At 41.8% G+C, this 21,134-nt stretch overlaps 1 long non-coding RNA gene across 1 annotated transcript; it reads right to left on the bottom strand.

Moving 5' to 3' along the window:
- Positions 1-8,180: 8,180 nt before the first annotated feature.
- LOC148685842 (uncharacterized) lies at positions 8,181-17,676 on the bottom strand. Its single transcript, XR_015949452.1, has 2 exons — positions 13,724-17,676; positions 8,181-11,756 (listed from the first exon to the last, which is right to left on the bottom strand). It is a non-coding gene; the product is annotated as an uncharacterized LOC148685842 (long non-coding RNA).
- Positions 17,677-21,134: the final 3,458 nt, after the last annotated feature.

Genomic DNA, 21,134 nt, shown 5'->3' with positions numbered 1-21,134 from the left:
AGAGCACATGGAAACGCCATTTACCTTCCTGGCACAGCTGTACCTATTTATCTACTTGCACTGGCATGCTTTCAAACTGCTAGGTTGGCAGGAACTGAGACAGAGCAACGGGAGCTCACCCCATCGCAGGGATTCGAACCGCTGACCTTCCGATCGGCAAGCCCAAGAGGATCAGTGGGTTAGGCCACAGCGCCACCTGCATCCTCAAGGATTGCATAGGAACTAAGGGGATACGATTGGCCATAGCACAACCGGTTGTTGATCCTTACTACAAATCCATTGTTTCTCATTCCCGTTGATTTTCTTACAAATGCACAGCAAGAAATAGAGCTCGGTGAGTCACATCCATAAATTTCAATGTGTCTTATCTGAGTATGACTAATGCTGGACACGATCCAAACATGAGATATGTGATTGTGGAAGTATCACAAAGAGTAGACAAGGGAATCCGACTGAGCCGAGACTTCTCTTTGTAGACCTTCATGGTTCTATGGTCAAGGAAAAAGAACTCACCCGATCTAAACCTAGTTGAGAGCTATATTGTTTTGAAAGCAAGAGAGTAACATCACTGAAGCCCAATCATCCAATATATTTCTGTTATTTTGAAAGCCAAAAAGAATACCTCCCCCCCTATAAATATAAAACCAGTCATGCCATTCTGAAAACCTAATTTTGACTATACTGCTGAGTTTTCATAGTAATAATCTAGATGCCTCTCCTCCCTCCAGATACCACATGACTAAAGTCAACAGGACAATGCAAGAGATAAAAGTTGCTCAAGTGTGTAAGTGTTTACTGAGCCCTAAAGCCACCGACTTTATGGGAAGCCATTTGCTTTTTGAATACTCTCTCTACCTTTTCCCTAGAAAGAGAGTATATTAGTGTGGGGTGTGAAGAAAGAAATCCCCTGTGCCTCATTTAGGAGGAGCAATGTCAGAGGTATGAGAAGGCAAAATAGAAGTTGGTTGGTTGATTTCTAACATTTTCTGTATCTTGCATTCTTCTGCCAAAGCCATGTATAGCTCAAATAATTATTAATAACCCTTTCAAAGTATACAGGTATCCTGTGCACATAAAGGTGCACATATCAACAATGATCCTTATAGCTCAAATGATGTTTCTCACGGAGAGTTAACTTCTTATCTTTTGCACTGCCACAAAGAGTTCATTTCGGTATTTCAACATTAAGAATAGGCTGGATTTCAGAGGCAAATTTTAACAGGATCCAAAGTCAATGCATTTGGGATCTAGATAAAGTTTGAGGTTGCTTTATCAGCAACCTTGTAAGGAAACCTGCATTATTGGTGCTAGAAAACAATATGTTGAAAAGTCACTGGAATTGTAATCAATGAAATCAATAAAATTCTGGGTTCAGAGGAGAGAATGAAAGATTTCTAGAATATATATCCATATCTCTTTTTACCAGGCTGCATACAGTTTCAGTGTTAGATATAATAAGAAAGACACATGCTCAAAACATTTCATCTATATATGTATGTGTGTGTGTATATCTGTGATTATATTTGTGATTAAATGCTATGTACATTAATAATTATGCAGTTTCCTCTATACCAATTTTCATAGGTAACCCATTCATAAAAACTATATTTATAAACTGCATACCTTTCAAACGGAGGCATCAGAGGAAGTAAATTGTGTGGATGGCAAATGAAATGCTTCCTTTTGGTGTATTTAGCACTGCGTAATAATATTGAAAGGAGCCTTATTTGGAGAAGGTTAGCTCTTTAATCACCTTTTGCTAGCCCACAAGGAGACCCGTTTTACTAGCGGGAGGGAACATGTTGCTGACCAGTTCTTGCAAGCTAATTGTCTCCCTGAATTTGGAGTGTGTAGCAAATGCTGCTTAAGAAAATTGGATCTTCCCTCCAGCGGTGTTTGTTTCTTTGTCACTTTGATTTCATGCCTCCTTCATCACCTTCCATTCTTACCTGCCCTCCTGAAACTGCTGCTTCATTTCCTGGCGTTCCAAAAATAATATCTGATTTGTGCTCTTTGCATGTATTTGCCTATTCACCCTCTGACTCAAAGCTCATCTGAAGAAAGCAGCAGCCGAGATCCTCAGAGAAAAGCCTTTCTGTGAAACTGCGCTTGCTTTGTTGCAGTCAAAGCGTGGTGCGATTTTATATATTTATATCTGGCACTTGCACAACAGCCATAAATAGTACTAAGCGTATCTAAAGCTACCAGAGGGCGCTGGCTTGCTCAAGGTTTGTTAAAAGGAGATTTCACACCCCATCCAAATTTCCAATTAAGGATTTTTTTAAAAAACAACTTAGGGGAAACACACACACACACACACAGAGAGAGAGAGAGAGAGAGAGAGAGAGAGAGAGAGAGAGTGTTCCCATCATAGCTCTAAATGTTTCTAAATGTGGACTTTGCACAGAAAATTTTGTGGACAAAAATGGAAAATCATGTGTAAACAGTGTGTAATTACAGATTCACAGACCTTTTTAAGGTGCAAATTGTACATGGAAACTTAGCTGGCTCGTGAATGATTCTGGAAATGTGCTCCTGAGGGAAAAAAACTCAAAGGAAGCCCAGCCTAGTAAAGTCTCCTTCATTTCTGAAGTGAGATTTTTGTTCCCATAGACTCCACAGATGGCTCTGTCATTCGAATTCTCTAGGACAAAAGTATGGATTGATAAAAGGTTCACACATGTTGTCAATGGTTCCTTTCTAGGGTGAGCTGAAAGTAAATATATTCTGCACATAAACGAGGGCCAGAGAGAGGCTGAAATGTTATTTGTTAGGCCATAAAAGGGCAGCTGTTAATTGGCATGGCTTTTACTTGTTTAGTTTGCCAGAGCATTCATTTAATAGGAAGGCAGCAAGTGCTGCAGTGCCTTGGAGAATAACTGATTGATTGTAGTTTGACTCTTCAAAGGCAACAGCCTACTTCTGGGGAATAAACAGGCCGCTGCATGCACGGATCAGACTCATGCGCACAAACGCACACAAGCAACCAACCAACCAACCCCATATATGTGCTCATACAGGGCAGTTGCTTGGCGTAACCAGGATGATGGTAATAAGAAGATCATAGAGTTGGATTAGAGATTGTTCGATGTGAACAGGCAGAGGAAAACCATTGAATTGAGGTTTCCGGTCAGCTCTTTGTGTGCCACATGAAAGAGGCAATTTGTGTGTCACACAGCAGACCGAGCAAAAGCTAGAAACAATAGGTCCAAGATAGTTTTATTAACCAGCGTGATGGCACATGAAAGCCCACAGAAATAAGTGAACTTAGGGTCAGATGATACATTACCACCTTATGGTCGAACTCTGCATTTGGAGTTTTGTTTTGGAAATATCTGATACTGTAGTTGTTTCAAAAGTGTATAAAAATTTTGCTAGAGGTGTTCTTCAGTCCAAGGCCAGTGTCTGCTTTATATTATGAATGTATTCATCTAAGTCTCTGTCCTCCTCCATTATGACAGCTACTTTCCCGCCTTTGGGGGCCTTCATCTTGCCCTTTTGTCATATTGGTGTCCCAAGACCTCCTCTGAAGTCTCAGACAGAGCCCCGTCTATTTCTTCCTGAAAATCTAACCTTGCAGATTTGCTTTTTGATCCCTGTAATCCTTGGATCACCACCTCGCCGAGGCTGTATAAAACTTTTTTTGTTAGATGTGACTAGGATCCACCTTGTTTAAATTTTGTCCCAGGGCAGCTGGAGACACAGAATTATGCCACTGTTTAGTTTTCTGGCTAGCCATGCCAGCCCCACCATATTTGGAGTTTGGGTGTAATTTTCTTCTCGCAAAAGTAGCTACTGGGAGAGAAATTTGGATTAGGGCTTCAGCACAGGGGAAGTGGAGTCTAACCCTTTCCACACACTGTGGCCCCAATCCAGATCCCCACACAAATGGGAAACAAGCAGATTTCAATGTTTCAACCAGCAACTTTTCTCCAAGTTAAGTGCATCTCTGGGGCAAGAATGTGGATCGGAATTGCAATGTAGGGACCACTGCAAATCCCCACAACCACCACCAAAAGTGACTTTTATGAAAATAAAATTATATGGGGCCCCATGTCTAACTATGTAGCATCAGACTAGGTGATCATTCCCAAATTTCTTTTGAATATAAATGTATTTCTTTGTGGGAGGGAGGGACAAGTGCTAATCAACATATGAATGGAATTAAATCAGAATATAATAGAAGTCTTAATCTCTCCCAGAGTAAATTATCAGCCATATAACTGCTATGAAGTTGTTGACTACAATCCCATCACCCCTGACTCCTGGCTATAATGACTGAGGCGGATGGGAGTTGGTGTCCATCTCTGGCTGTGTGGAGATGTCTTTCTCTCCCAGCTTCACGTAATTGGCAAATTTGAAATGCCCCCCCTCCACATCCTCCTTCAAGTCCTTTTACTCAACAGCAACATCAGATGACGAAGGTTCTTGTCTATAAAGTTCAAACTGGAATAAATGTGCTAAGTCTTTAAGGTGCCACATGTCTCTTTGTAAATTATGCTCTTTAAAGTAAAACACATTTTATCTTTATTTTTACCCTCATTTGTGTACCCGTGTATTTTGGATAATTTAATTGGTTTATAAACCCTTGGGGCTTACTACCGGTATTATCCCTCCAGAGCCCACAGCTATAACAATGGATTATAATTCTTTCTCTCTCTCTTTACACACACACACACACACACACACACACACACACACACACACACACAGAGAGAGAGAGAGAGAGAGAGAGAGAGAGAGAGAGAGAGTCTTTATTTATATTCCAGCGAAATGTAAGCAAGACTAAGTGGCTAAATTCAAGAATTTAAGTGTGTATTTAATGGTGATTAAATCCATTCTCCTCGGATAATTAAAACAAGATGAAAAAGCGCACTTATTTGTTATTTTGTTTCCCACCATTCCCTGCCTTAGCCTCCTAACAACCATGCGGTAAGTTAGAGGAGTTAATCCTTGGCCAGACCCCTTTCCCTACCAAGTGTCGATTCCCACTTCATGCTGATATCATATCGGTCACATGTATTCAAGGATCTGCTATGGTTTGGCAGATGTAAAGGATGAAGGGAAGACCCATCTGTTTGCAAACACTCGGAGAACTTGCAACAGAGATTTGTAGTTGGCCTCTGTTTCAGTCTTTGGTGAAAGGTCAGGCTTCTTGAAGGAGTTTTATGGTGGCTCTTGGTGTCCTGTTACCATATTAGTGTGTGGCGCTGTGGTCTAAACCACTGAGCCTCTTGAGCTTGCCGATCAGAAGGTCGGCGGTTCAAATCCCCGTGATGGGGTGAGCTCCCATTGCTCTGTCCCAGCTCCTGCCAACCTAGCAGTTCGAAGGCACAACAGTGCAAGTAGATAAGTACTGGTAGTACTGCTGTGGCAGGAAGGAAACAGCATTTCCATGCACTCTGATTTCCATCACGGTTTCCTGTTGTGCCAGAAGCAGTTTATTCCTGTTGGCCACATGATCCAGAAAGCTGTTGTTGTATGCCTTGTATCTTATTTCCAGCTGGTGAAGACTATTACGAAACAGTAGTATCATTCCGGAGACACTGTCCTTTTGAGGCTTTTGAGACATCTTCCATTGAAACTTTTGAAAAACTATTGAGAGACTTTACTTTTGAAACTTTTGAGACGTCTTCTGTTGATACTTTTGAAAGACTATTGTGAGACTGTCCTTAGACTTCTGTTTTGAACACACGGCTTGACAGTTCTCGCTACCACTCTGTTATATTGTATATATGAATTTTGATTGGGTTACTCCTATAATTTGAATGATATCATTGTTCTATGTTTTCTACTATGAGCCTACGTGTTGTGTTTGTATTGTTGTGATTAGTTCTTATTGCAACACCTGGGGTTTTGTTTTTGGCTCACTGTTGTCAAACACCGGTTGCCTTGGCCCGAAAGCAAAATGAGCGCCACACCCCATAGTCGCCTTTGACTGCACTTAACCATCCAGGGTTCCTTTACCTTTTTACCTATTGCCATGTATATCTGTTTGCTTAGAGGGCCCTCTGGTAGTCTGGTCTATTGTTTCTTAATCAACATCTTTGTGCTTTAGGAATATATTAATTTACATACCCTCCAACATTTCTACTATGGAAATAGGGGTGCCCTATTCAACAACAACAACAACAACAACAACAACAACAACAACAGTTTTTATTACCGTATTTATACCCCACTCATCTGATTGGGTTTCCCCAGCCACTGTGAGCAGCTTCCAACATACCGTATATAAAAGCATAGCTTCTTTCTTGCTTTTGCTGTGTTTTGAAAAAGTCAAGATGACTTGATTTTCGTTCAGCAGCAGAGACTTGACCAGTCAACTTCCCAAAGGGATGTGATGAGCAGGGGGAGAAAGAAGATTCATACCTTGAGCACCGCAAACGCTTTTGCACCAACCGAATCCAGACAAGCAGCCGTTTCCGTGACCCACATGAAGGATGCTTATTCTGCTGTTCTGCAGCAACCTTGGCAGGACGCCAAACCCTTCTCTCAGCATTCTGCCTGAAGGCAGGGCGGCACAGGCAGGTTATTTGAAAATTTCATTTACAACAAGAACTGCTCCTTTTATGACCTTAATTGAGGTTAGTGTTTTTAAGTTGCATCAGGGCTTCAGACAGCCTCTTGAATGGAATGCATTTGGTGAACTAAAAGTTGGCACTCATTATCCCGTTTTTGACACATTCCTGCAAAGCCCTTGTGTGCCACCAGTTCTCTTCTATCTGCATGTTCCTGACCAGGTCACAGCAAAAGAAATTAAACATAGATGTCTGATTGAGGCCTGATCTAAACAGGATTCAGGGCAGGCAAAAATGGCTTACCTGTATAGTGTTCCACACAGCAGGCTTTGTGTTTAAGTCAATCCCTCCTTTCTACATACACTAATCATGTATACATGAGCATCAGCTAAGCAGAAAGACCTCATGTTATGCCATTTTCATGCCAAGTCTAAAATGGCAGATAATTCCTTTGAGAACTCTACCACCACCTTCCAATGCCACTTTTAGACCATCTCTTAGAACCATCTGAATATTGTATGTGGGACATTTGTAACACCCAGAGGTGCTGATCATTGGTTTCCCATTGGCCTGGAAGCTCTCCATTGCACTGGGGAGGTTTGCACGACAACTAAGGGGAACAAGTCGCACTATGGTCTAAACCACCGAGCCTCTTGTGCTTGTCGATCAGAAGGTTGGTGGTTCGAATCCCCGCGACAGAGTGAGCTCCCGCTGCTCTGTCCCTAGCAACCATTGCGCCAGAAGCGGTTTAGTCTACTGGCCACATGACCCAGAAAGCTGTCTGTGGACAAACGCTGGCTCCCTCAGCCTGAAAGCGAGATGAGCGCCACAATCCCATAGTCACCTTTGACTTGACTTAACCATCCAGGGGTCCTTTACATTTTACCTTTACCTGCACGACAACCATATCCAGAAATTATTGCTGCAGCAGAGATCAGCATCTGTGCAGAGACAAATTCCATATTGACTTGCTACAAAGAAGGAGCGTGACAGGCAGGCAGGCCCTTACTGACCTTCCAATGGTGGCTATTGTGCAGTCAAACAGCCTGCTTTGTCCCACAAGCCTGCGAGGGTCCCTGCGTTTCATACAGAAGCTCCCTGGATTCCTGTCAGGAATAATGGGGGCAGCAGTACAACCCAACAGAGGTCACGGCACATTCCTATGAAACAGAGATGGCAGGGAGAATGTAAAGGCCGGTAAGAGGCAGGGAGCGGGTCTCTTGCCTTCTACACATACTTTGCTTTCCAAAACTAACACACACACACCCGGCATTTTCACCCAGTAGGGGTTACTTCCAGCCTTGGAACTCACCTAGAAGAAAATAGTCTTGGGAGAGGTGGTTTCAAATTACTATCTCACAACTCCTCCTCCTCCTTTATATGGTACCAACCAAATCCGAACAAGGTCAGCCCACTATATATCCGTTGAACAAGATGTATATCGCGCACGAGTGGAAGAAAACCTATAAGCAGTTCACAAAAACTTAAAAGATTTAAACCCTTGATTAAAAAATAGTTAAGAACGGGTATTTAAAAACATTGAAAAGATGACTAAAATCAACAGTAGCAAAAGGGATAAAACACTTGTAACTTCTGTGAGTCTAAACACAAAAGTTTTAAGCATGTGCCAACGAGAATACAGAGAAGTTCATATACATCTTTATTTATTTATTTAATATTTTATTTATGATTTTCAGGTGTATACATTTCAATAATTTTACAGTCATTTTAACATTTCAAAACTTAACTTCCTTCCCCCTCTTTCTGCGGTTCCTTAAATTTATTTTTGATATTTTCTGCATATACAAATTAACTTAATTTTTTCATTTATTCATCTACTTTAAATATATACTCTTTTTCAACTCATTATATATCATTTCCCAGTAAGCTTTAACCTTACTACAAGACCACCACATATGATAAAAAGAACCTTCTTTCTCTTTACATTTCCAACACTCATTTGATTTAGATTTATACATTTTTGCCAATTTACTCAGTGTTGGATACCATCAATATATCATTTTCATATAATTTCCTCTTAAACCATAACATGCTGTAAATTTTGTATCCATATTCCACAATCATTCCCATGCTTCCATATCTATTGCCCAATGTCATTGAGGATTTGACTTGCTCATCCTTAGTCTCCCATTCCAATAATATCTTATACATTTTAGACAGCACTTTTACATTACATTCCAACAGGTCTCTCTCCAGTTGTGATATTTGTTCCTCATACACCTCTTGTTTGAGGAGCCTATTACCCGCGTCTTCCCACACACATATTAATGAAACACTTGACAATAAGAGGTTATCTAAACCACTAAGATTTAATGACCGAAGTTCTTTCATCTGTTGTATTACTTATTATGCAATGTTTGCATTTATGTTTTTTGTGAAACCTATATCCATTTATATCCCTCCCTTATGCTGGCCGAGAACCGTAACAATAAACTAAACTAAACTATATCCCTCCTTTTCTTTCAGCATGGATCGTAAGAAACCACTTTTGCTCATATTTATTCATTTAAAAAACTACTCCACAACTTGAGTAATCACAACTATGTTCCACGCAGCTGGGTTCAAGTTAGAGAAATATTTCTCTGTCATAAAGCATGATATACTAGCTGGTTTACGCCTCAACCCTTTCAGAAGTTGTGAGAATCTTGTAACCTAAGGCCCCTCTAGATCAAAATAACTTTACCAATTTCCTCCAACAAAATAATGGCATGCTTCTACCGTTGAACTGGTTTTCTATATGAAGGCACAGTCTGTAGACTGAGCCCTGATGAGGCACCTCTGAAGAATTCAGCAATGTTCTGATTTCCTGAAGGTAAAGAAGAAAGACCAAGGATCAAGGGAGAAAGCTTTCCCCAGAATATCCCATAACTATTCCAAAATGGAAATCCCATATGGGACAAACTATCTTGGAGTCCCCTGTCCCTTTATAGTAGCCTAGGACATGCCCTTTCTTAAAGCCCCATGTGTAAGACGAACCATTTCACAAAACATGTACAAACTGTACAAGTCGCCTAAAGTCATGCAAACCAGATTTAAGAACAAACAGCTCTACTTGAGAGTGAAACATCCAATCCAAATTTATTTATTTTTTAAGTACGCGAGACATTAATGCACCCTGAAAAAACGTTTATCTCAGCCATAGCTCTAGGGGGAAGATGACAGATACTTTCCATTGCTGTAACAAGAAGCAGGATAATCCATGGCAACAGCATCAAGTAACCAGTTGCTTAAAAGATGCACTGTTGGCAAAAGGGGGGGGGGACAACCTCCCAAGGAGGCGAAGGAAACTCGACAATAAGCAGCAGGAAGATCCAACCAATAAGTATTTGTATTCGCTTGACTCCGTGGGTTCTTTCAATCATTGAACATACAAAATTAAATTTAAATATGAAGGCTAGTTTGCCTTCAATAGAGTCACTTTATGCTATTCAAGCTAGGAAGAGAGCAGAGTGAATTGTCGCAGATCCCTTACATCTCGGTCATCATCTGTTTGACTTACTTCCATCTAGACGTCACTACAGGACTCTATACACAAAAACGGCAAGTCACAGGAACAGTTTTCCCCCTTGTGCCATCAAATTGTTAAATTCGTAGTTGTGTAGCGGAAGGGGAGGCCGTTATGGGTGGGGTTCCTTTACTGTGCTATTGTATTGTGAGTGGAACAGTATTTGTATAAGGCACGTTTAGATTGCAATGTAGCCGAAGCAAAATTCCAAGTATGTTGGTGCTTGGCCAATAAAAAATCATTCCTATTCCTATTCCAATGGAAATAATAACTTTTAAAAACGGTTTTTAACCAACTATTTTCTAGTTTCTTGCACAACATGAGATGAATAATGGCCATTCCCGCCTCCCACCCACCCCAGGACAGTAGCTTCCAGAAGAGGGAATGGAGACTTGTAGGGTGAACCCACTTAAAATTCGGCTGCAGACCAGTTTTAAAGGGCCAGTTCAGTGCCTCACATTTGGGCTGTACCAGTCCAGGTTTCACACGGAGAGTTGTTTGTTTGAAAGGGCCCCTCTATTTATTTGCCAGAAAGAAGGCTTGAAAATCTTTGCTGTATGTTTCTCCTCTGACCTTGCCACTACCTAGAAAGGGAAGGCTGGTCCCGGACTGGGGCACTGTGTCTAGTTTTAAAATGAAGTTCAAAATAATAACCAAGCATGTTGCTTTGTGTGATGGTTTGAGGAGAATAATTCTTACCCTTTCTCTCCCCTGCCCCACCCCCATTTTCTTGAGTCATTTGTGCTACTACAAGATATGCTTGCACTATGGAAATTTGCCAGACAACTGGACTTGCTGGAAACCTTATCTGCCTTCCCCTGGAGAAGTTAAAATGCAAGGTGACAACCTGGTTTTTGTTTGGGAAGTGCCTGTATGAAATCCTGATGATGTTTTAGGGGATAGTTATAGTGGTCTGCACAGCAGTAAGGACATGGGAAAGCCTATCAAAAAGGCAAAATGTCAAGTCAAAAGCAACACACAAAATAAAATGTATTAATATTTTCCCAATGTAAAGGCAGCATTGCAAGTAAACAGATTCTTCAACTGCCGTACAGTCTTCATGCAAACAAGACATGTCTTCAAACAAGTCAGCACATTTGAAATCCTATTTCCTAAGAGAGGTCATAAATACAACTCAGAGCTTTTTCCAATTTAAAGCGAAGCATGAGGTATATTGTATTGTAGACAAGATGAAAAATGGTATTACGGAATACAGTGGTGGGAATAAACTGTGTCTTTTTTTACTTCCTCACCCTTTTGCTAGAATGTCTGTTTCAAGGCAGGAAGGCAGGAAAATAGTGAAAACATGAGATATCATCCAACTTTAGTCATTCTCAGAATAGGCCTACTTAAATCTCAGGTCCCAATGATTTCTATAGGTGTAGTAGTAGTAGTAGTAGTAGTAGTAATTTATTTATACCCAGCCCATCTGGCTGGGTTTCCTCAGCTACTCTGAGCGGCTCTCAACAGAATATTATAAAACACGATAAACCATCAAACATTAAAAACTTCCCTAAACAGATGTCTTCTAAAAGTCAGACAGTTGTTTATTTCCTGGACATCTGATGGGAGGACGTTCCACAGGGCGGGCGCCACTACCGGGAGGGCCTCTGTCTGGTTCAAGTTGTATATCACCCAATGTCATCAGTGTAGCACCCAGTTGATTTTTAGACAACCAGCGTTCCCTCCGAGCAAAGCCATCTTGCATTCTGAAAAAAGTTTCACAGCAGCTTAACTATGGTTTATTCACCATGAACAAACCACACCTGTAAGACAGTTCCTTCTTCAAATATTTCAGCAAATAGCTGATTACATAACCCCACGTAAGCCTCTTATAGTGCTGAGTGTCTTATAGTGCAATCCCATAGACATCTGCTCAGAACCAAGTCTCATTGAATCAATGGGGCTTATTCCCAGGCAAGTGTATAAAGGACTGCAAGGACCAGAGGAGGAATGAACTCTGGGAGAAGTGCAGAGAGAAGAAACACAATCGTGCATCTGCAGCGACACAATTGGATGCCTTCATCTGGTCTGGCTGCAACAAAACATGTCTCTCCCATATCGGTCTCTACAGCCACAGCAGGCGCTGTAACTCTCCAACAGTTTGACTTCACTCCCAAAGGTGCATTCTTCTGTTGTCTCCCGAGACAGACAGATGCCAACATGTTAATCGGTGTTCGCCATCTGCAGTATGGAGGTAAAAACATTGCTGCAAAGAAAACCCGAGATAGTTTTGGTCAAATGCTTTCAGCTTTTTGAAATAATACTCGAGGTGCTTCTAGAGTGATGGTCAAGAAGCAAATGATCCATTTGAATGATTTCCACTTTCTGCTAAGGAGACTTACACACTGAACTTCACCATTATCGATCTCTCTCACTTCTCAACACAAATTAAGTCACGACGCCCAGTTGCTTCCATTATGCACAAAAACACTCTCTCCCCGAAAAGAAAACCCTAACTAATGGGCTTGCTAAAGTGCTAGAGGGCCATACTTAATGATATGGTGCTAATGATTAGTTTAAAAACAAAACAAAAACACAAACCTTTGATACCTCCCACTAGAATCAGATAAGCAAAGTGAGGAAAATATGAAAAGATGCACACAATGGAGTTAAAGCTGATTATCAGCGTGATCCTCTGAATGATGAAAGAGCTGACCATTTCATACATGTGCAGAGACATCAAGACTGCTCCTTGCAAAATCCCCAGATGCTGGTGGAATAATTAACTATGCAATACACTCACAAACCTTTTGTCACATCACTTTATTATAACACAGAGTACAGTATGTTGTGTAACAAGACTTTTGGTTGAAATCAACTATTAAAATTGCACCTTCTGTTCTAAAAACAAAGACACTCAAATTATAGCACATTCACATAGACAATACTGCCTTACAAAACATTGTGTGCAAAAACAAAAATATTTTAAAATCCCCAAACCTATAGTTATTTCTATCTACCATACAACAGGTAGATATTGAAACAGTCTCCATGTAGTCTGGACTAATTTTTCCCCAAATGCAAGAGGAAAAAATTTTTGGAAACCCATTTTCCTAGATTAATTCTAAAAAGTTGAATATGTAAACCACTGTTCCCAAACCGATTTCTCAACTGAAATCCCATAAATCCAAGTTTGTGTCCAAGAAGTCTTGAGCTGATGCTTCTCTTTTCTGTGCCTGCATAGGAGCTTGAGGGAAACAATTGATCAGTGAATTGGCCCTTTCAGGTTTTTCCAAAATCCACAGGAGTATGTACCAAAAATTTGTGAATATCAATTCACAAACTCAGTGTTGCTGCCCATCATAACACCCTCAAAAAGATATGGATGCTTTAAAATGGTCTTGTTCTGTAAAATGTTTTGATTCCACAAAATCCTTCTTGAGCACTTTCAATGTTTTCTACACTGCATGCTTTGTTAGAGTCACATTGCAGGAGGGGACACCCGGCCTTTCAATAACATACAGTACTAGTGATACTGGCCTTTTCAACTACTAACAGCTGGCTGCAGGCCGTGTGGACCAGAACATGCCATCTTCTGCAATGCCAGCCAACAACCACACCATGGTCCACTTCATCTTTTTGGAATTGTGCAGCAGAAGAATATGTCTGCGTCAAGCTGTAACTACATCAGCACAGCTGCTAACTACAAGCTGTGGAAGTCCATATCACTTACCACTGGTTCCTCCAAACTGCAGTTGTGCTACATCAAGAGATGTTGTTAAACACCTTCCTTTCATCCTCAAATCCTGCAGTAACGACAAGAGAGGTGTTCATATGAATGTGAGAGGTGAGAAGGAAGGGAGCAAGATCTTTCGTATTCTCAGGCAATGCCAGAAAGTTATTCCTGTTTTTGACACCCGTGCAGAGAGCTACATATGTTTCTCATGCCTACAAGTCTTGATTTGCTTTCTCAATGGCAACTCATTTGAATATTCACTTGTGCATTTCAGTTGTTGAACAAAGCATTGGCAAAATCCCCACCGGCGTTTGCTTGTGTCAGCTTACCCAAAAGGATGCCCATTGATGACTAACCGAGAAGAATCCTTGACATGCTTCACAACACTTGGGCAATCCATTTAGTTGTCAGCAGGTATGAGAGTGTTAACTTTCTCCAATTCTGAAATCATCATTAATTTCTATCAGTGATAGGGAGTACAGGCAGTACAGGTCATGTCCAAATATGGGAGTTGTATGTGTCCAGAGCAGCTGTCTATCAGCTCCATCTGGTCTAGAGGCCAAGACCCTGCCTGCCCACAGACTGTCTCGCCAGAGTGGTGCGTGCTCTGGTTATCTCCTGCTTGGACTACTGCAACACACTCTATATGAGGCTACCTTTGAAGATGACCTGGAAACTACAACTAATCCAGTGACCAGTAGTGGCCGCAGAGACAATATAGCTCCAGTCCTGAAAGACCTACATTGGCTCCCAGTACGTTTCCAAGCACAATTCAAAGTGTTGGTGCTGACCTTGAAAGCCCTAAATGGCCTCGGCCAAGTATACCTGAAGGAACGTCTCCACTCCCTTTGTTCAGCCCGGACACTGAGGTCCAGCTCCAAGGGCCTTCTGGCAGTTCCCTCACTGTGAGAAGTGAGGCTACAGGGAACCAGGCAGAGGGCCTTCTCGGTAGTGTCACCCACCCTGTGGAACGTCCTCCCATCAGGTGTCAAGGAAATAAACAACTACCTGACTTTTAGAACATGTCCGAAGGCAGCCCTGTTTAGGGAAGTTTTTAATGTTTGATGTTTAATGGGCAGGGTGTGTGTGTAATAATAATAATAATATTTTGCAGAATGTTTCTGTCGGGCTGAATTACTCTTTTCCCTCTCCTTGATGGTTTCACAGTATATCAGTCTCAGAATTAAAGCTGAGGGTTCTTTCATTGACTGGTAATTGACTGGTAATAACTGACCTTGGATTTTCCATCTTTCATCAACGGAGGTCACTTTTTAAGAAAACCTGTAACTTGCTCCTGACCATGTTTTCTAATACAGTGGTACCTCTACTTACGAATAACTCTACTTACGAATGTTTCTAGTTACGAACGGAGCTCCGTCCGCCATCTTGGATGCGGTTTAGATAGGATTTTTTCTACTTACGAATTTTTAGATAGGGTTGCTTCGACTTACGGATTCCCCTCCCCCCAATGCATTCCTATGGGATTCGACTTACAAAATTTTTCTACTTACAAACGTGCATTTGGAACGCATTAAATTTGTAAGTAGAGGTACCACTGTATTCAAGAGTGATGTCTGTATCAGCTGCCAGATGGTCTGTAGCAACCTTGTAAATTGTGCAAAATTCAATTGCTAGTGCTACTACTTTTCAATGATCTGGAAAAAAAATTAAAAAGTGGTTACGGTAATTTTTTTTAGCAGTTATCACTCACAGTAAGCAACAATTGCAATTGTCAATGTTTTTGAAGCACAGCAATTGTATTAAACTTATTGGCTTGGATAAACATCCATTTGTGCCTCGGATCTCCAATCATCTTCCTGCTGCAGCAACCTCATGCCCTTGTCTCAAAAGCTCTAGAGGGCCCTCCAGGGTAAATGTGGTATGAAGACAGACGCTGCTGACTGGCCCAAATTCTCAAGCAGGAGTTTGGATCCAGGCCATAGCTTTCCCATTCCTTAGAAGAGTCAGGGGGAGCTAATATTAAGCAACAGAAACCTAACATCTAACGGCACTGAGAAATGCTCCCAACGCATATATCATTTCTTGGTAGTCTCCATTCAATTCTCAGGGTTTTTCATTTTGGTATCTATTACACTGAAATCAGCTGCATAAAGCCAGGATTATCCTGTCAAAACACGTTAAAACAGCACATTCAGCAGCCTCACAGATACCTAACATTTTTGTTAGCATTCTAAAAGCGACAATATCAAATTGATTCAGGTAAGCAAAATATGTTGTTTTTATGACCTGATATAGCAAGATGTGTCTGAGTTTTCCTTACAGGAAGAAGTCTGAAATGTCTCTTGCTTTCTGCTCTCATGAGTAGCCACATCACCTTGGAATCAATTTATGATGAAATGATTTCATATTTAACGCTGTTGAACCAATGCATGCAAATCTCCTTAGTACTGAAGAATATTTTGGGCCAGTCTAAAGATTGTTCATTATTATTTATTAGTAGATGCATTTTTGCATTAAAATATGCAAATGACATATTTGTAAAAGCAGCTATACATCTGATGTTAAATTAAATCACAAGAAATGTATCAGTGGATTACATTATCAAAATGTGACTGTAGTGATTTGCCCCTCAAGGCAGTTCAGCTTTGACCTTTGAACTCCATGCTAACATTGAAAATGAAAGTTCATCACCATACTCCATATATATGGACATGATTGTGTTGCACAAACCCTCACTCAAAATGAATAATAATAATAATAATAATAATAATAATAATAATAATAATAATAATAATATACTCTGCCCATCTGGCTAGGTTTCCCCAGCCACTCTGGACATAAAAATTGTAAAACATTAGACACCTGAAATTTCCCAATACAGGGGTGCCTTCAGATGTCTTCTAAAAGTCAGATAGTTGTTTATTTTCTTGACAACTGGTGGGAGGGCATTTCACAGTGCGGGTATCTCTACCGAGAAGGCCCTCTCATTTTGGGCCAAAACGAGTCCGTTAGAAGCTATTCGCTAGGTTTACTGTAACTAACCAAGGGCTCTGTCATACAGTAGGAGGAAAAGGCCCAATCCATCATTGTGAGATGCAACCAGTGGAGGCTGGTCCATTGGGGCTGTGGACCATCAACTTCAACCTGCTCTCAGCTAGCACTCACCTGGTTGCCTTCCAACTTACCAGGAGGCCCAGGGGGTGCCGTGGCTGTTAGCTTCCTCCTTCTTGATCTCTGTGCTGCCCTTGTAGAACACAACATGGAAGATGGGGACAAAACCAGAACTAGTTGGCAGTCTTTGACTTCACCTACTGTTGCCTTGCCTTCCCAACATTCCGCCCCTTCAGCCTCCATAGTCACCAGCCCACAGTGGATACAACCATTACCTCCCTCCAACAACAGTGGTGGCTTATCCCCCCTCCCCCGGTTATAGCTCTGTTACTTACCCACTGTTACTTACCTGTTACTCTTCCCACCCACCTTTAAACTCAGACCTGCCCACCTTGTCCCTCAGGAAGCATCCCAAGATTGCTGGGAGATGGGACTTGTTGTCAAGCACAGAACAAAAGGAGCAAACAAATGCACACAGAGACTGCAACTAGATAAGCAGGATTGCAGGTTTCTGCTTTCTTACAAGCAGACTTAGTAACATTATCCTGACAGAATTTCCATTTTGTTCTTTGTAAAAAAAACAACCAACCAACCGTATTTAAAAATCTAGGCTTTGCAACAGATACCGTTATAGAGATCCACATCTTCCTAATTTCACTGTTTCTTAAATCTGCAGCTCTGTTTTTGCACTGTGGTGACATGGTTTAGTACAGGGGACCCCAAACTACGGCCCCCGGGCCGGATGCGGCCCAATCGGCCTTCCAATCCGGCCCGCGACGACCCCCGCCGCCCGCTCTCACGGCGCGCGGCGCAGCGGCGATCTAAAAAATCGGCAAAAAATCGCCGAAAATCCTTTGTGCGCATGCGTACGGGCCTCTCCCGACCCGGAAGAGGTCATTTCTGGTGCACTTCCGGGTCGGGGGAGGCCCATACGCATGCGCACAAGCGATTTTCGGCGATTTTTTTCCCGCCCGTGTGCGTGTGCGCATGCGCACGGGCGCGCCCTCCCCCGCCCTCCGGCCCGCTGCGCGCGCACTCCCCTGCCGTCCGGCCCACCGCGCGGCCGGCGCGGCGGGCACCGGCCCGCCGCTCGGTAAGTCTGGGGACCCCTGGTTTAGTACATGTAAATGGATGCAACTTCTATCTAGTGTGTTTCATAAGTGGACGTGGGTGGTGCTGTGGTCTAAACCACTGAGCCTCTTGGGCTTGCTGATATGAAGGTTGGCTGTTCGAATCCGTGTGGTGGTGTGAGCTCAGGTTGCTCTGTCCCAGCTCCTGCCAACTGAGCAGGTCAAAAGCACGCCAGTGCAAGTAGGTAAATAGGTATCTCTGTGGTGGGAAGCTAAACGGCATTTCCGTGCGCTCTGGTTTCCGTCATGGTGTTCTGTTGCGCCAGAAGTCATGCTGGTCACATGACCCAGAAAGCTGTCTGTGGACAAACGCTGGCTCCCTCGGCCTGAAAGTGAGATAAGCACCGCAAACCCATAGTCACCTTTGACTGGACTTAACTGTCCAGGGGTCCTTTACCTTTACCTTTTATAGGTGGGAGCATTTTAAAGAGAATAGTTTAGTTTCATCATACCAGAGTCCAGAAAGCACTGGAGACTAAACTGAGCAAAACGTGTAAGAGAATGCAGTTATACATTTCTGAGACTCAATTACTTAAAGGCATAATTTTCTTACACCAGGGTGACCATGTTCTGTATTCCTAACCCAAATTTGGCTTTCTGGCTCTCATTACAGTGGTACCTCATGTTGTGAACGGGATTTGTTCCGGTGGCCCATTCGCAACATGAAAAGGCCGCAAAATGAAGTGCAACATTGCCGCAACATGATCCAATGTGGCGCGTCTGTGCATAGCGTGATTTAGCACTTCTGCGCATAGGTTGCGGACGCGCCGAACCCGGAAGTAACCCGTTCTGGGACTTCCGGGTTCGACGCGTCCGTAACCTGAAAACACACAACATGAAGTGGACGTATCATGAGGTATGACTATATTATAATAAGATTTGAAATCCACCCCAGCTGCGCTCTACACATCAAACAAAAATCCAGGTACTAAGACTATCAAAACAGGTATCAACAGCTTGTAGCCCAAGATCTTGTATTCTGCAGTGCCATGGCAGTATTTTAGAGGAATGCCTGCTCTTGCTTTGTGCTGCAGTGCCACCACTGCAGATGGCCAAAGGGTGGTACTGCAGACCTTGAGTTTAGCAGGGAGCAAGTGGCACAAGGGCCCAATGAGGTTCCATCACGTTGTCCAAAGCTCCTGCCTCTGGACCTTCATATGCAACTGATTGTTCAGGCAAACTGAGGTGCTCCTGGATTGCTCAATCCCTTGCTTGCCTTCAAACCACCAGCAACCGACACAAAAATTAAAGTTTATTGGTTTCGTCTCATGATCTGGGAGCCTTGAGTAGCCCTTTTATCAACTGCGGTAATATGAGTTGCGGTTTGAACCCGGGCTTCTCACACAGGTTTGTTGTAATTTATACATCTTCCACAAGACCAAGCAAGGCATATGAATTTCAAACATTTTGGTGATTATTACAATCTTCAGTTACTTTTACTTACATTCAGAAACTTGTCTTTTTTTTCAGGTAGGTAGCTGTGTTGGTCTGACGCAGTAAAACTATTTTTAAAAAAAATAAAAAAATTGTCTTTTTTTTTTAACAAGGAATTTTTTTTAGCCCTTTGAAAACCTTTACAATGAGTAATTCAAAGTACATTGGGCCTTTTCGAAATCTAAGGTATTGATTCCAGGGATGGTAGAATCTGTCAATTTTCATTTTTTTTGCACTTGCTCATTTTTCTAATCCACATTTCCACATCAGTTTGCTAACTTTTTTGAAAGAAAGAAAAAATCTCATGAAAATTCATCATTTTAGTGTGAATTTTTCCTAATCTATACACATTTTCGATCAACAATTTTCACTTACAATGGTTTTTTTTTATGCACTAAGCATTTTTGCACATATCACTTAGCTGATGAACTGCATTTCAAAATTCAGATAAATGCAATTTTCAAAGGCTGGCTGTGTTGCAATTTGCATATTGTTTCAGATAGTGCAAATTAGGTAGTTTCACCTTTAAATTCCAACTGAATCTAATTTCTCTCCTAGTTGATCCTCAAAGGGCTCGTCGGGAACAGATAAAACAAAAATGGAAAAATGTTAATCCTCCGAAGTACTTGCAAGCACGTTAGGTTTCAACAGGATGTCCATGACCCTTTAAGTACTATAATAGTGTTGAGGTGCATAATATGAATAATTCTGGTGGTTCCAGATCAAAACTTGCCTCCCCCACTGTTCCAGAGGATGTCAACCCAGAAGAGCATAAATGAGTAGCAATGAAACCAAAAGGCGAAGGAATGGCCAACACTCCTATTTTAGGAGGGTCTTCTACCTACCTATGATAAATGCCTCTCCCAGTACACTTGATATGAAGATATTTCTCGCTTGCTCAAAGAAGAGGAAGTTGGGGAAGTTTCTATGCCAGGTACAATTTATAAAAACACCCTTAGTTTTCACTTAGGTGTGTGTCCATGTGTTTACAATGGCAATTTTGGTCCATGTGTTTACAATTGGGCACATATTACCACTTCATGCTACAGGTCTTCTTCTTTGGCGATCACTTGTAGCCGAGTAAGATTGTCTTCCATAAACACGGTTTTAACAATGGGTCCGTAAGTGACTATGGAGGCCAATTCTGGATCCGCACGTCCTTCTACAGTGGAAACATTGGTTTCCAGGTGGAAGTTAATCACGGTGTGGATTTGCCAATCATGCCTGCCTCTTAGCATGTTTCTCCATCTCTTCCTGAGTTCGAGCATCTTCAAAGCCCATGACACCTTTGGTAAAGGCTGTTTTCCAATTGGAGCACTTGCAGATCAGTGTTTCCCAGTTGCCAGTGTTTATACTACATCTTTTTAGATTTGCCTTGAGACAGTCTTTAAACCTCTTTTGTTGACCACCAGCATTACGCTTTCCATTTTTAAGTTCGGAATAGAGTAGTTGCTTTGGAAGACGATCATCAGGCATCCTCACAACATCACCAGTCTAACGAAGTTGATGTTGAAGAATCATTGCTTCAACACTGGTGATCTCTGCTTCTTCCAGTACACTGATATTAGTTTGCCTGTCTTCCCAAAAATAGCTCCACATAAAATAGCAGATATCAGTTTCTAGCCTAGCCATCTCCTCAATATGATCAAATTTTCTATGTTCAGTTCTCCCCCACCCCACCCCCCAATATGGAAGAATAGTGGTACGGTTAAGACACAAATAACAATTGCAATTATGTGTAAAAGACCTTTAAGAGAAACAAGAACACAATG

The sequence above is a fragment of the Zootoca vivipara genome, chromosome 4 (assembly GCF_965207765.1).
Source record: "Zootoca vivipara chromosome 4, rZooViv2.hap1.1, whole genome shotgun sequence".
Lineage (NCBI taxonomy): Eukaryota > Metazoa > Chordata > Lepidosauria > Squamata > Lacertidae > Zootoca > Zootoca vivipara.
This window is presented reverse-complemented; position numbering and strand designations above follow the sequence as displayed.